We start from the raw sequence: 16,138 nt of genomic DNA, 5'->3' as shown, positions 1-16,138 counted from the left end.
CTTAAATTAATTCTCCAAAAGTAAAATGTGACAATTAAAATAGAGATAGTACTTCCTCTCGATTCTGATTTAAGTGACAATTTTTATTTTTTTAATGTGAAATTCAATTAAAATTTTAAAATATATATTTTTTTCATATTAATGAGAAAAATGTGCAATTTATAATTTTTAAATGCATAAATTTTAAATTAATCTAATTTAATTTAACTTTAAATATTAATGTAATTAATATTTACTACTCAATATATTAAATTTTACTCCATTCCTCCTCTTCCATTGTTCCTTCACCACCACAACTTTCCATCCTCATCAGTATCACCACTTTTCTAAATAACAAAAAATCATCATTCACTTTTTTCTTGAAGTTTTTATCATTCACAATTTTTAATCGTATTTTTTTTTTACCAACGTTTACTTCCACTACTTGAACCATCATAGATCACTTTTTCCCATTGATACCAATGAATCAATACTCAAATACCTTAATATATCTTAATATTTGTACACAATTTTACATAACACACTCCACCTAATTTCACAAAAACACTCAATAATCACTTTTCATCCTTTAAGATTATTGAATCTTTGTTATCTTATGAGTTGTAATTATCCAGAAAAATGGAAAGAAAAGACAAATCAATAACGACAGCACAAATTCGTTTCTAATTTGGGGAGAAAGAAAATGTGAAAAAGAAATTTGAGAGGGCTGGAGAAGGGGATAAAGAGAGAGAAATGGGAGACTGCGTGGGAAGAACATACGGGGAGGTTAGAAAGAGAAAAAGAAATGGGGAGGCGTGGGGTGGAGAAAAGAAGAAAGAAGTGAAAATTGTTATTTTTAATCTTTTTTTAGTCTTTCTATTCTTTTTTCTGTTTGTTTTATTTATTTTTAGTTTAAAATTTGATGTTTACGCATTTGGTTTAAAATATTAAATTTTATTGAATTTAAGGATTCAATTAACAAAGAATTAAGTAGTGTGAATTAGAAAAAATTGGACTTAGATTTATTAGGCAAATATATATATATATATATATTTCCCTTCTATCTTTGAGTAAATATAAAATAATAAATACAACCTTTTTATTTCTTCAATCTTAAGATATCAAGTTTCTTTGCTTAGATAGTTTCCCAAATCAGAGCACTTATAATCATCAAATCTCATATTAAGCTTAAATTTTTGCCCTCTTATTTAGAGGGCTAAAATTGTTTAGGAAATAAATTAATCCAACTACTTTTAAATACGAAAATTAGCTCACTAAACTAACAAGAACATAATTAAAAGAAGGAATGCAGAAGGCTATGTGGTGCCATCTATATATAAATTTGTTATTTAGAGCATTATTTTATTGAGAATTTCGTTTCTAACATTATAAGTGACAAGCTAATTATTTTTAAAATTTTAACAAGCTTGTTAATTAGGAAATGTACATCTTTGATTGTTACAGCCTATTTCCAATTTCCCAATACTTCACCTTCTCATGGCTTATCATCTTATAACAAAATAGATTTCGCCCAAAATTTGATTCTATTTTTAATTGATATTTTCATTAGTTTCTGTTCTTTTGATTCTCTTGGAGAAATAAATGGAACTATATTAAAATTTTTGAATAGTTAATTAGATAAATTAAAGGGTACGCTATTATTAGGTCAATATGCATTAATAAATGTCCACATTTTGAACTAACGCAATTATAAAGAAATAAAGAAAATCATAATATTTCGTTCTTTACAAACAAATCACTGTTAGCATGATTTATGTTTTTTAAAAATCACCATTATTAATGACACTTGCATACCCTTGTATTGTTTTTGTAATATATACGATTAATAATGAATGGGTTTTATTTCTTTATTCCAAATAGCTTATAAACATAGAATATTAAAAAAAAGAAGTGGATATTCGAATTAAAAATTTCATTATGATAGTTGACTTAGATTCCGTGGAAGAAGAATATTTGAATACAACAACTAAGAGTTTATTTGACTAACTAGGAACACTGACCTCTCAACCCTTCCAACAAGCTAAGATAAAAAAGGTTATTCAACTTAACCAACTAAAAAAAAATTAAAAAAGATGAGCTATATATATAGATATCATCTTAGTATTCCCATTAAATAAAAAATAAATAATTTACTAGCCGCAGGATTGATCGAATTGATTGAACATATAATTTCTTAATTAAGTGAGCGATCTAGGTTCAAAACCATTTATATGCATACTTTTTCGATCGAACGAGTTACTTTTCATGTGTATTTTGCAGGCTATTTCACTGGAATATAATGAGATTCACCTTATACGCATTTAGACAATAGTAATTATGAGTTCCATTGTCAAAAAATCAAGATATTCACATATATACCTTGATGTTTGTATTTCCCTTCCTAGAGAAGATTTTATCCTTTCGCCATTTCAATTTGCTAGATAAAATTAAAGTAACAAATAATCTTAGAAGGGATTTTCTTAGTTTTGTTTTCTTGCAAAATGACCATATTAAGCCCGGCTCTATGCCAGGTTGTTATATCCTGTATTTTTATACATTTGAATATTTTACGCTAATCGAGATAAGTTTAAGGGCAAGATCATTTTGAGATATGAGATAGAGACTTTTAATTCCTGATTTTAATTAAGTACACGGATTGCTTACAAATTTTAATTGATATTGAAATATTAGTGGAAATTAGAAAGTAATTAACCATGATTAGATTATTAAGTGGGATTAGTGATTAAATTAATACTAATTAAATCATGAGTGGGCTAAGTGAATCCCACTATAGCATGAGCCAAATCTGATTGGCCCATGCTATGAGTGGGGCACGTGTAACTCCAAAGGCTGCATGTATAGAACTTAGTTGATGACTAATTACTTAGTCATTCACTTCATTCTTCTTCAACATAACATAGAGGTAGAGAGAGAGAGTCTAAGCCATGGCAACTCACGGTCATGGCTGAGCAAATCAAAGCCCCCAAATTCTGATCCCTACATTAATTCTCTAAGGTATTTCTTCAATCAATTGGAGGTGATTAACAACGTGAAGTAGTTATTGAGGCAACAAGAATAATTATCACTTCAATCCACAAGTTTCAGCCAACTTAAGGGGCCAATTTATTAAAGTAAAATTTAATCCTTTTCTACATATTTTAGAAGTGGTTTGGACTTGTTATAATTTGGTAGATGTGAATTGGATATAAGAAACTGTGTATGTTGATGTTGAGATATGGTTTGAGCCGTGCAAGGGGGGGGGGGCTGTTTTGGGTGTGTTGTTGTTCTTGTTAATTTGAGGAATTAAAAGTTAAGACTTGCATTGTGTTGATGGTAATTAATGGATTGCCTTAATCCAGAAATGATGGAGTTAATTATAATTAATGTTGATGTTATTATTGTGGCTGATTATATAATGAGAATGGAAGAATATGATATTTCAAGTTGGAATTGCAATTGTTTTAAAGGCTGATTATAATGTGTTGTTGTCATGTTGAATTGAAGGATTAAGTATAGCTACAAATATACATTGTATGGTTGTAATTGTTAGGTTGTTAAAAATTATTTTGATAAAGCATGGTGGCTGTGGGCTGTTCGGAGTATTCGGGAATCTTGTCTTGGCTAGTCTTAATATGGCATTTGAATGTGTGATTGTTGATTCTACTTGGTTGTTGTATGGCTGGTTGGATGTGAGGAGAGTGAGTGATATAGGGGAGGTGCTTCCCAACTATCTAGAAATAAGCTACTAACGTTAAAGTACGTTTTATTCCCTTTTCGTAGCTTAACTATAGTCCTGGTGTCTTAATATAGGTTGAAATATTTTGGACAACGTATACATATCGAATCACATATTAAGCGTCAAAGGTATGTAAATTTATCCCTTTTTTTTCTTTTGGCATGTCTTAGATTTAAGTGATGAATGATATGAGCTTGGGGTAATTTTATTCATAAGTTTCGAGTGTGATTCACGATCCTTATTTACTTCTTGATGTTAGAGCTCCTAATGTGATTAAGCCATTGCCCCTCGAGTCCTCTATACATTGAATAGTAGCTGGTGTATAAAAGTTCCTATTCTTACAGACTTTATAATGATTAATGTCCTTAACTTACAATAGTTGTTCGCATTATCTTGATACATAATATGTGATTCCCGAGGCTCTATTTGATATAGTTCATATTGATATGCAAAGAATGATTAATATGACTATTGCCTTGATATTTGAGTGTTAGTTATTCTACTGATTCTATTGAGTCTCAGATGATGATCTAATTGTATATGGTTGCTCATGATGTTCTACTCGTGCATGCCTCAATATGTCTTTCACGGATCCTGGGCCGGGTATGTTATTGTATACAGTGTTACTGCATTATTCACCGAGTCCCATGATGGATCGGGTATGGTATACGTGTACAAAACTTTATTCACCAAGTCGCTTACTAGAGGACCGGGTATGGTGTATGTATATGATGATATGATTGTGGTACCGAGTCCCATAATGGGCCGGGTACGGTATATGATAATGATATGCATAATTTTATTTCATAAGACGCAGGTACATTGATTTCTTGATTATCATACTTGTTTCCTGGAATCTCTACTTTAGTATGATCATTCTTATTCGTATTTCATGCTTTACATACTCAATACGTACCTCGTACTGACCCTCTTTCTTTGGGGGGGGCTGCGTTTCATACCCACAGGTGCAGATACTCTCTTATCCGCCAGCTTAGGACTTCTATTCAGTTGTCTTGGAGTGCTCCATTGTCCCAGTGTCTAGACTTTTGGTACAGATCTTTTTGATGTATATATATGTTTATCTAGGGATACGACGGGGCCCTGTCCCGTCACATGTTACTGTTGATACTCTTAGAAGTCTGTACACATACGTGTGGGTTGTGTATAGATGTTGTTCGACTATGTTAGCATGACTTATTTTGGGACGTTCCTGTATGTAGTGGCAGCCTTGTCGGCTTGCGTATATGTTTAGGGATGTTTTCGTATGTAGTAACAGCCTTGTCGGCTCGTGTATTATGATATTTTGGTTGATTGTGACTCCTCAGGAGACAGGTTACCTTGATACATGTATGTAATGTTTTGAGATGTCGTTATGTTTTCACAAAGCCTCCATATTGTGTTTAGTTTTAGTTTGATGATGTCTAACAGATATATATGCGAGTGTCCAACTCGGACACTAGTCACGGCCTACGGGGTTGGATCGTGACACAAGTCTTGGAAAGCTTGTGTGGGGACAGAGAAGAATCCCCATTCTATGCCGAAGTCAAAAGGACCTGACAGATTTTCACCTGTTTTTTCTAGCAAAAATCCAATTACAAGAAACTAGCTCTTTATATATATTATCTTGAGACGAGCAAAAAAGTACTCCCTCTATTCCATATTAATCGAATTTTAGAGTTTTTTTCATTGTTTAAAATAGTTGAATTGTTCAAAGTTCAAAAGAAATATTTGAATCTTTTTTCATGTTTACCTTTTCCATTAATGCAGTTTTGTAATTTTCTAGAAGTTAAACTATACTCCACTTACAAAATTATACTCCAATAAGGGACTATTTGTATTTAGAATTTCACATTTAATCATCTTTATGAGGTTGATCAAACAAAAAGGTAATAGAAGAAAATATGGTTCAAATTTTATCCTTGAATACTTTTTTTAATATATGTGCATTACCTTAATAATTCAATTAATATGGAATAGGGGAGTAGATGTATTGGGGTGGGGTAGGGTGTGAAACTAATTTTACAAAGACACTAACTTTTATGCAGTAATAGTGTATATAATTTTTTTTATATTAGATATATAGTAACTCATATGAAGGCTAAGTTTAAATTTATTTAGTGGAGATCAAAAAAATGAATTAGGTAACTTCTTTTCATCTACTTAAGTTTTGGTGGCGAGAGTTATTTAATACACATGTTGGTAGAAAGTAGTAAATATACATAATTCAGGTAAAAAAAATATTCATGCACCCAATAAGCTTATAACAAATTATACTAATTTATCATGATTAAGTAATAAATTAAAATGAGATTATTGTGTAATAATTAACTATAGTTTAGTGATAAATACTATATGAAAAATATGTATGTGTTTATTAAAACGATATAAATATTAGGAGTAGATGGGTTTTTGCTCAAATATCTAATAAAATAATTGAAAAGCGCATAAATTATGTGATTATATAGGCCTCGATGCATTGACTCTAACCCCTTCCAACAAGATGAGAAAAATAATACTCCTACCAAAGTATTAAGCTAGTTAAGTTGAGCTAACAGAGACTTTAATCATTATTTAAAGTTGAGTATTGGTGTTTTAGAATTAATATCTCTATAATTATGTTATTGTCACTGTTCCACTAGTGATAAAATTATAAATTATAAGGAGTTAGCTTGTTTAGGTGATGAAGCTTCTTAGCGTATGACATAAATAATCAGTTGACTGGTGAACAAATATTATCCAGTATATGATTCTCCTGGAATCTCTACTTTAGTATGGTTCTTGAAAGTTTAAATCTTCTAGTATATGATTCACAATATCAATAGGTAACAATTCCTGCAATTTACCTATATTCCAACCACCATGGATCATTATTTCTTTTACATCTTGAACACCCTCATCTATCTCAAAGTCTTCTGGTATGATGTGATATAGAGCCCCTAGTTTTGTCCAGTTGTCAAATCAAATATTTGCAGTTTCACTTCTTGGTTCCCACCATATTTCTTGCTCTATATTATCTCTATCCTCTATCATAGCCTTCCATACTTGAGAGCCTCCCTTCCACTGCACAGTCTGAGGATATTGCCTCTTGCAGTATTTTATCCACATGTAATTTGCCCATAGAGTATTTGTTGTCCTGAATTTCCACCACAATTTTGCACATAAGGCTTTAGAGACATCAAACAAAGATCTAAATCCTATTCTTCCTTCTTCTTTTGGCTTACACAGATGTAGCCAAGATGCCCAGTGCCTTCTTCTTCCTTCCTCACTATTATTCCAGAAGAATCTTGAAAGGATTTTGTGCATATCATTGATCACACATTTTGGAGGTTTGATGGCTGAAAGCAGATGTATTGGCATACTCAATAGTACACTATTGATCATAACAACTTTTCCTCCAAATGATAGCAATCTTTCTTTCCAAGTCTGCAGCTTATTCTTGACTTTCTTGATCAGATCATTGTAATCAGCCTTCCTTTTCCTTAAGTGTGTGACAGGGCATCCCAAATAAGTAAAAGGAAAAGTTCCTCTTTTAAAACCAGTAATTGTCTCCACCTGTTGTATGAGTCCATTAGACACCTTACTGTGTACATAAAAGAAGCTCTTGGCTTTATTTATAAGTTGGCTTGATACCTTCTCATATGCTTCTAGGACCTCCATAATTAACTTCAAAGATCTAGCATTACTAGATGAAAAAATTATTGTGTCATCTGCATATGCTAGATGATTCAGATTTACCCTCCATTTGGGCATTCCATAACTTCTAAATTCATTATTCTCAAATAAAGAGTTTAATGCCCTGGATAATGCTTCTGAAGATAAGATAAACAGGGCAGGAGAGAGAGGGTCTCCTTTTTTAACCCCCCTGGTGGAATGGAACAAGCCATGTGCTTGCCCATTAAGGAGTATAGAGTACCAATTGTTTGCTATCAATCTCCAAACCATGTCTATGAAGATGTCTGCAAATCCCATCTTCCTTAAGACTCTGATCAAGTAAATCCATGATACTCTGTCATAAGCTTTAGCCATGTCAAGCTTAAGTACCACATTAGCTGGTTTTCCTCTTAGTCTAATGTCAGTCACAACTTCTTGAGTTAGTAGGACATTTTCAATGATACATCTGCCCTTAACAAATTCAGACTGGTTAGGAGATATTAGAGAAGGCAGAATGCCTTCCAGCTTATCCTGAACCACTCTAGAAACCACCTTATTGATGAAATTGCTGAGACTGATTGGTCTCATATCAGCAAAAGTTTCAATGTTGTTCTTCTTTGGTATTAGTACAAGTTTGGTATGTGTGACTGGTTTAGGAAGAGTTTGGCCATCAAAAAAAGCTCTCACCAGATTGAATACACTTTGCATATGAAATATGTTATAGAGTACTCGAAGTATTTTTAGAACTATATTAATTATTGTCGTAGTATTGCAAAGATTAACATAGTACATTAGGTAATTAAGTGGTAAAATTATTAGTAATTATGGAAAATTTGTGAGTATTGACAAGTTAAGGGATCAAAAGGGCATGTGACAATTAATTGAAGGGCGAATTTGCTTATTCAAATATCACTAGAAATCTACAATTAAATACAAAAAAATTCAATAAGGGACGAGAAATGATATTAATCCTTTTGTTAATATGGTTCAATTATTTGTTCAAGGAAAAGTACCATTGTGCTTTCCACGATGCATGGACTGGTAGAATTTTTAGAAGCCTTCAAAATATCAGCTCGAGCCGCTAATAGTCCATAATTTAGAAAACTGTATGGTGCATAAACGAAGAGAAAAATAAAATTGCACGTTAATTAACTATACTTTGAGAAATTAAATAGATCTATTAATTGGAAAATAATTAATTACTTATAAATTATATCAATGGAACCTGTGAACATAGAGGTAATAACTTGTTCCAAGAAGGGATTTTTGTTGGACATAAGACTCTCCATTAGATAATTTAGGAGCATTTAAAGCACTGTGTTTTGAGACAGCACAAGCAATTTGGACTGATCCACCTCCAAGATCAATTGTAGCAATGGTGCCTGAGTAATTTTTACCCAAATTCCCATACAAATAGTTCAAAGCCACCTGCATTTTCATAAAGGAGAAAACAAGTCATTTTAATTTTTTTTTTTTTTTTTACAGTTTGGTGAAATATTTGTATGACTTTTGAAAAGGTCCTTTTTTCATTTTTTTTCGGTGAGGAATCTACGATTGTTATACTTCGGGTGTACACAAGATAAATCTCGCTTCAGTATAGTAGCTCCAAATCATAACGAAGAGGTAAACTTTACTAGGCAAGCCAAACTTAGTACTCAACCAAGAAAGCATCAAACTTGTGACCCCCCATTTGAGGGATTACCTGATCAACCAACTCGGTCTATCTTACATGTGAAAAACTCTCTTGTTTTTCTATAAGTTTAACCACGCGATCTTTTTATATATTTTCGTGAAGAAAAAAAGATTTACATTAATTTTGAAGTGTTCTAACAAATTAAGTTCACGTATGAGCATTAAATTTAATTTACTAATTATAACAGTAAAATCACAAAATTATTCTTTTGTCAATTTTAAGTAAGAACGTTTAATAATTGAACTTACCCAAAAATAAGAAGCTTCTTGGGTTCCTTCGAGAAAAGAGACCCATTCAGCCTTGTAACTCAGAGTAGTTTCATTCGTCAGCAAAATCTGTTGGAAAACTATATGTACAACGGAAGTATATCAGAATCATACTGTTTATATGAATAATAGATAACATATGTGTTTATGTTAGAACACATACAAGCATGCTAGAACACATAATTTTTTTGAAATTTAATTCGATAAATATCTCTTGAAGCGTGAAAAAATACCTTTAAGGAAATTCCCAAGTTAAACTGCAGTTCTGCGGTCTTCTACGGTGATCCCAAGTTCACAGCCAAACTCTCTCAATACTTTGGTGGCAAGTATCGCATAGAAAATCCTACCTCTATTCTTTTCTTTTTTTAGGTTAGGAGAACCCCTGTGTTTATAGGGATCTCAGTCCAAAAGAGAGAAGAAATTGGGATTCTGAGTTCTAGTTAAATATGGGCACTATACGGACCACAAAATTAATTATTGAGGCTCCTTATTATGAAAATAATTCAAAATAATTAATTTGAATTATTCTTATCATAATAAATTACAAATCATTCCACTAGAAATTCATAATTGTACTCCTCCATATATTTCGAAATTTTTCATTAAACACTTATATAATTCCCCATTTTAAGATTACAGATACTAATCAATAAGTTAAATTACTGAAGAATTTAACTGAAAGATTAATTTTTTTAGAGCACTGCTTAACTTATTTCATGTGTCGGATTCATAAAATCACTTGTAAGGTTTGACAACATGAAAACTTATAAGCTTCTCAAAAAGGCATATCATCAATCTCTATATCGAGCCATGGATTCCATTAATAACTTATTATTTCACCAATATATATTATTATCATCTAATCTACCAGACATATTGACCCTTCTCAGAATCTCACATTTTAATAAATCAAAACGATAATTAATATATACAGATCATAATAGTTATATCAAGATTAGAATATAAGTACATTTAACAGTTTAGAGAATATGTTTTTGTTAGTCAGTCTAAAACAACTATCTCTACTCGGTCCCGTTCAATACATACAAAATGCACTAGTACAAGATGTTGGAACTACACCGCTCCCATAATCAAGATAAATTATATATAATCTTGTGCTACAATCACACCAATGACTTGTCCAATTTCCATCTTAGATTATGAACAAAAATACTTTATACTTATAAGAACCGATGATTCAATCCTCTGTGTATAAGCTAAAACTCTATACACTAAATCATTACCTATATAAGTAAATGGACACATAAATAAATATATGATCTATTAAAGCTTTTATTAAAATTGAATAAACAATTGTTCTATAATAAATATTATATCCAAACTCATGGTTAATAGTATATATCCCAACAATCTCCCACTTAAACTTTTAACCATCACAATTGTTATAATATACAATATCTAAATACATGGTTAATAGTATATACCTTAAAAATCTTTCACTAAGATGTTTAATCTTGAAAATTGTTAGAGTACTGTGTCTAAACCCATGATTAATAGTATATACACTAACAATCTCCCACTTAGACTTTTAATTATGCATTTAGAACTTTCACAGTCATTCCTTTTATATGACTTGTCAAAAGGATCTTACCAGTTATTTTCTTATACAACTCTGTCTAGTAGTGCTTAGTCGTAACTAATCGATTTTGAACTAGATCTTCGGAGACTCCATCATGAAACCTGGTAAAAGTATACTTTTTTTAGGAGTTCTATCATGAAAGTTCTTTCAAGAATACAGAACAAATCAATTTTCGTTACGATTCTCCCGCTACGACTAAGTACTACTACTATAGTCACACTTCTATGTTCTTAAATTTTAATATTTTCCTCAAAACCTTTCGGCATTGAAATATTAACAACTTATTCATGTAGTGTTCTTTAATTTGCTCAACATCACTTTCACTAATTGAGATAGTAATTTTTCTTATGTCAAGTAACGTTTCTCCCACTATTTAAATGCAATGGAACATCAACTCTGATATACTGATTAGATGTTTTTGAGCGTATGAATTTATAATTGACTCATTTGTTGTTTCTATGTTCAGTTCCTATAAAATTAATTTACTTCTAGGAACATGGTTTGTTAAATGGTCCTTTTCTAGAACTCTGACAATTTTGTTAACAATTGCCTTATTTTCCTTAGGACAATAAAATAAACCTTCTTTCATTCTCTTTGGTTATACAACTAACGCACAAATTCATTCTTAATTTCAACTTGTTTGGTCATCCTTTCAGCACATATGCTAGACAATCCTATATCTGAACATGTCACAGATTGGACTTACGTCAAATCCACACTAGTTTTATAGTTGTCAAAGGTACTGACATAAAAAAGAATTAAATTCAAAATGTGATATGCAGTTCTTAGGACATATTCCAAAAGAAACAAACAACTTCGAATAAGTCATTCATTAATATTATCATCTCCATAAAAGTCTATTTCTTTTCTCTTTTACACCAATCTATAATAGAGTGTCAGGTGTAGACAATTGAATTGCAATTACTCTATCAGATAAGTGATTAGTGAACTCTGCAAAGAGGCGCTAAAATCAGATTGCAGTGACTTTATATATTTTTCATGATGCTATTTTTATTTTTGTCTTAAATATCTTGAGTTTATCAAGGCATTTACAAAGCATCATAATCTGTTTTATCAAGGCATTTACAGACTTTGTAAATGTCTTGATAAACTCAAGATATTAAGTGGGTCTGTGAAGTCTGTTGAGAATTTGAGATATAAACAGATCATAATATGTCGAATAATTCTGAATAATAATATTTAGGACTCATTTATACATATATATCCATGCATCTCGAATAGTCAATCGATGGGATTGGAGAACTACTCACGCAATACACATGTACAATGATCGATTATTCACTCCATAAACTTATACAATGATCGATTATTCACTCCATAAACTTATACAGACCTAACTCAGATGGAGAGTCTACTGTTAGATAAAGTCAAGTGAAAATCACCCTAGTTACATTGATCCAATCATATATTACTCAGTTTAGGAGAGTTAATACAGATTATCAAAATTAGTGATTAAATACATAGTGACTTGTGTTAATTTCATCCGATAGGGAGAAAGGTCTAAAGCCAGCACATAAAATTAGTACTTAACTACTATTTAATCTTGGTAATTATGGAAAGGACCCCTATCACCAAATATGACCAAAAACTCATATAAGGATCCAAATAGTAAAAATATATATTTCTTACTAGATAGTTCTAATGAATCTACCGAATTTCAGATCAATCAAAGTTTTTTTTTTGAATTCCAAAACTATGATCAATTCGGTTGAAGATTTTGGCCAAAATAGAATTTTAAAATTTTTCGTTCAATAATTCTTATCACATATCATCATTTGCGTAATAAATACACGAATTAAGAATAAAGAACAAAAATTTAAAATCTATTTTCATTATCTGAGTACTATTTTCCAAAAATCAGCATGTCTATGTATTCATTGAATATTAAAATTCAAAATACACCTCATATATATCCATGCATCTTAAATGATAAATTTTGATGAAAACTAACTACTCATGCAACATATATATGTGATGTCAGATATTCACTCCAATAAATTTAGAACAATAACTAACTCAGGTAAAGAGTATATTGTTAAATTTTAAGCCAAAAGAATATCATTATCCCTAGATTCATTGATCCAATCATATATTACTCAGATAGGGAGAGTCAATACAGATTATCAAAACTAGAGATTAAATGTAGCGACTTGTATTACTTTCATCCGATATGGAGGAAGGTCTAAAGCCAGCACATGAACTTAATACTTCACTGAAATTTAGGCATGAAGACCACAGAGAACAATCTCTATCACCACTATATCATAGTCGAGTAATTTTTTATTAAATTTTTTTTTAAGATACAAAAAAATATCCAAAACTTCATCTAAATGACCTCAAATTTCCAAATCACCACATAGTAGTGAGTATTTTTAATTTGATCGTTTCTTATGAACTTACTGAATTTCAGATCAATCAGAGTAAAAAAGATATTTATCTCCAAAGCTATGGTGAAATTCAGATTCCAACGATTTAAGGAAAAATAATCAAATCTATATCCTTATCATATATCAATTCATGTTAAATTATCATGTGTATTCATGTACCATATTTAACATAAATAAAATGATATAAAGGATTGTTTTCATACTAACTCACATTTTAATCCAAAAGAACAACTTAAAATTTATCTTAACGACCTCAAGAACCATAACCGCATAGCAGTGAGTATTTCTTACTAGGTTGTTTCCAATGAACTTACCAAATTTTAGGTCAATTGGAATCTAAAAAAAACTTTATTTCCAAAGCTATGACCAAATTCAAATTCAAGTGATTTAAGCATTTTTAGGAATTAAAATAACATAATCTGCATTGTTATCACATATCAATTCATGTTAAATCACCATATGTAATCATGTTTCGAATTTAACATAAACATAACTGATATAAAGAATGATTTTATCAAATTCCAATCAAATTTTAATTTGACAAACTACCTAAAATCATCTAAATGATTTTCGATGGAACCATCAAATTTCAAGTCAATAAGAGATCATAAAATTTATGACCACCTAAACTATGACCAAATTTAAAACTAATCATTTTAGGCATAGTTAAAGATTAAAATAACTTGATTTAGATTTTTTTTCTTTTAATAATTATCTCATGAGCATAAAATATACCGTGTGTCTTTTCTTTAGCTAAGACACACAACACTTTTTTTAAAAAACTAATTATTCTCTCAATTAATACACTTGAGAATTCAAGATATTATGTTTCACCCTTTCAGACCTATAAAAACCTTTATGTAACGCCCCTCAAAATTCTTCCCTAGGATTCGGACCCTTCTTGTATTCGTGCAGGGTCGAACCCAATTATTTAGAAGTGTGTTCTTGAGTTAAGATGAGTCCCCGAGTAATTGAGGAGTGTTGGAGGTGATGTGGGGTCACGAAGGACCCCTAGGACCGAGCTAAGAGCAAAAAGATTCGTCGTGGCTAAGTTTGAGGAGGAGTTCGCATGAGAGGTTGACTTCTAACGACCCTATCTTTTGATATATGATGATTTGGGTGGCCCACGACCTATTAAATTAATGGTCGTCGAGTCTTCTTTCCAACGCCACCAAGAATGTAAATTTTGGAGTTCGGAGTCGAAAGATATGACGATCCTAAGATGAACTAGCACAGCAGGAATTTCAGGCCTGGGGTTCAACTACTGGAAATCTGGGCTTGGCGCCGCAGTGGCGCGACACTCCACTATCGCGCCAGGAACATGCCTCAGTAGTTTGGTCCCTGGCGCGGCGGGCCATTGCGAGGTGTGCAGGGTTTTTCAAGCCAAAATTCCAGAACCCAGAACCTTTGGCCTTGGCACTATAAGGGCGCAACGCGCCACTATCGCGCCAGGAACATGCCTCAGTAGTTTGGTCCTTGGCGCAGCGCGCCACTAAAAGTTGTGCAGGTTTTTAGGCGTAATTGGCCTTGGCGCTGTAAGGGCGCGATGCGCCACTATCGCGCCAAAGACGTTTTTGGCCTAATTTTCAAAATTTTGGAGGAAGGGTAATTTGGAAATTGTCCCAAATTATATATTCACAAGACTTGAACATTTTTGGACCATTTCTTCAGCCCCACTCTCTCTCTAAAAGCCCTAGAAACCTCTCTCTCTCTCTCTCCCTTCTTCTTCCTCTCCAAATCCTTCTCCAACAAGAAGAGTTCTAATAGCTTCAATGTTTGAGTTCTCCATTGAAGACCCAACCACAAGGTTTTCTTCAAGTCTTCACTAAGGTATGTAAGGCTATCCAAAACATGGGTTGAGTCCACCCATGTGCCCTACTCTTGCTTTGAGGTTAGATGTTCATGAAAAATGGAGTTTTCTTGGTATGGTTATGTTTGTATGAGCTTTGTCCCCTATTTATTTGACTCTATATGTGTTGATGTTGTTGAGCTAAAAAGTTCTTAAAATGGGCCTTTATGTGAGTATGAGTTGATGAAGATGAGTTGTTAAATATATTTTATTGATCTTCTTAATTATGTAGATTATGATAAAAGATGCTATCTTCTTAAGAATGTTGCCTATTATAAAGTGTCGATTTAAAGTCTTGAAGTTGTGATGAGTCTCAAAGATGTCTCAATAGATGGAGGAAATGATTGGTTATGTCTATATGTTGCTATAAATGTGCATTTAAATTTCTTTAAACGATATGATTGAGATTGATCGGATAGTATGATTGAGAGAGATTTGATCATGATAGAGTTGATGAGTTTACAAGGTTGAAATGAGACTTGTCGATATGATTTGATTCAGTTGATTGGATGGAGTTTTATGAGCATTGAGTCTTGGAAGGAGTATCGAGCACCGAATTGGGAAAGAGTATAGTCCATACTAGAACCCAATAACTACGTCGCCAAACATAGGGGGGATTGAACTGTTAAAGTCGGATGTTTCCCCGAGATGTTTGTCCTGACATTATAGGACTTGGTTGGATTGGATCCATGATTGGTTGATTCGTTCATACCCTAGCAAAGTATGAACGGACGCGGCAACAACGTCGGTTTGTTGTACTTTCACTGGCTCATAAGTGATGGTTGTCGGGTAAGAGAAACTCCCAAATATGTCTTGATAGTACTCTAAGTCAGATTGAGATGAATTGTATGTGATTGGTCCCGTCTAAATCATATCCTTGTTTAGACTTAGGACATTTGATTGAGTTGTTGTCCCTTTTGAGTTGAGATTCCGAGTTGATTGATTCTTCCTTGATG

General features: G+C 32.1%; 1 long non-coding RNA gene across 1 annotated transcript; it reads right to left on the bottom strand.

The window, feature by feature from the left end:
* Positions 1-8,684: 8,684 nt before the first annotated feature.
* LOC129899624 (uncharacterized) lies at positions 8,685-9,873 on the bottom strand. Its single transcript, XR_008769564.1, has 3 exons — positions 9,559-9,873; positions 9,308-9,405; positions 8,685-8,794 (listed from the first exon to the last, which is right to left on the bottom strand). It is a non-coding gene; the product is annotated as an uncharacterized LOC129899624 (long non-coding RNA).
* Between the last annotated feature and the right edge of the window lie 6,265 nt (positions 9,874-16,138).

The sequence above is a fragment of the Solanum dulcamara genome, chromosome 8, assembly GCF_947179165.1.
Source record: "Solanum dulcamara chromosome 8, daSolDulc1.2, whole genome shotgun sequence".
Classification (NCBI taxonomy): Eukaryota; Viridiplantae; Streptophyta; class Magnoliopsida; order Solanales; family Solanaceae; genus Solanum; species Solanum dulcamara.
The sequence above is the reverse complement of the archived record's forward strand: the minus strand, read 5'-3'. Positions and strand labels throughout refer to the sequence as shown.